Consider the following 1,551-nt stretch of genomic DNA (forward strand, 5'->3'; position numbering starts at 1 on the left):
TATTTATATGCTCTTATAAATTATTTATTGGGCTTTATAAATTATTATATATAGATTCATAAGTCTTTATAAATTAATTATTGAAAAAATTTGTAAATCATTTTATACACATTTATAAATATTTTTAAATTATTTATAGGCCTTTATATATTACCTTATAACTTATTTCATAAATCTTCAAATCATTATAAGCCCTTCAAAATAATTGTCAAATTTGTAATATAGATTTAGAAGCCCTTGTAAACTATTTATATGCTCTTATAAATTATTTATTGGACTTTATAAATTATAATATATAGATTCGTAAGTCTTCATAAATTATTTATAGGCTGTTATAAATCCTAATTTACATTTTACCTCGTGGTATCTGTTGAGGGTCTATGATTGGAGTGGCTACATCAACCATCATATCATCTGATTCATGAGGTAATGGTAACTCCACTCCCTACACATCATTCATTAGTAAAAACATATAGTTTAACGATAAGAAAAAGAAGCCAATGACAACACACAAGGGGGTGATAGTTTAAAACTTACATCTACGGGTTCATGGTTTTGTGTTTCAGTCTCAGTGGCTTCTAAAAAAGAAGTGTTACTGTGGCTCTCTCGAGAGGATTTGATTTCGGTGGCATCATCATTCACCGTATCATCTTCATTGGATTCTAAAACAAGTGTGTTATTAGGCTCTCTTGAGCGGGTCTGATTGGTGTGGCATCATTATTTTCAAATTCCCTCTGAAAAAATGATGTATGAAGATTTTAAATTACATCAAAAATGAATACAACTTATGTGTGAGAAAATACCTCATGTGCTTTGATCCAACTACCACCACCTAGCCACTCTATTGACAGCGTAATCTCAGTATAATTAAAAATCGCATCCTCTTTTGTGGCAGCGAAATACACTTTGTAATTGTTTTCAAGGAGAATTTCCGTCACTCGACCTTTGTGCCACCCATGTGTAACAACCACTTCAACATAGTCGTTCAGACTGTACTATGCACAAAGATCTCGAGGAGGAGATGGCCTGATTTTCAAATATCAACTATTGAATGTTTTCCTTCCGCTTCATCACTCAAATTTTGTGAGATTGTACATCTTTTGATCAAAAAATTTCTTCTATCACCCCCTTGAATCTCTGTAATTACTAGTGCTCAGACCCAAATTTTTTCCTTTTCACTTTCACTAATTTCACGGGTCATTTCCACCAACTTCCATGTTCTAAACATGTGTTAACTCGATACCTTCAATTCCAAAACAATCATATATAAGCCAAAGCCCTCAACAATTCAAAATTTTAGAACTTAAAACATACAAAGAAAACAATACCTTGTTTTTGCTTTTGACCCATTCGGAGCCGATCCAATCAGCATGAGGTCTTAGTTGGCTTCTGATGAATCTCATTATGTATGGTGGATCATCAAAGTAAACCAAAAAACTACCATCTGGCCTTTCAACTACGACAAGACCAGTCCACCAACCATTATTAAAATAAGCATCCACCACCGACCCTTCCTTGAATACGACACCCTCATTAAGACATTATGGCGGG

Source organism: Brassica oleracea, chromosome C6 (genome assembly GCF_000695525.1).
Source record: "Brassica oleracea var. oleracea cultivar TO1000 chromosome C6, BOL, whole genome shotgun sequence".
Lineage (NCBI taxonomy): Eukaryota > Viridiplantae > Streptophyta > Magnoliopsida > Brassicales > Brassicaceae > Brassica > Brassica oleracea.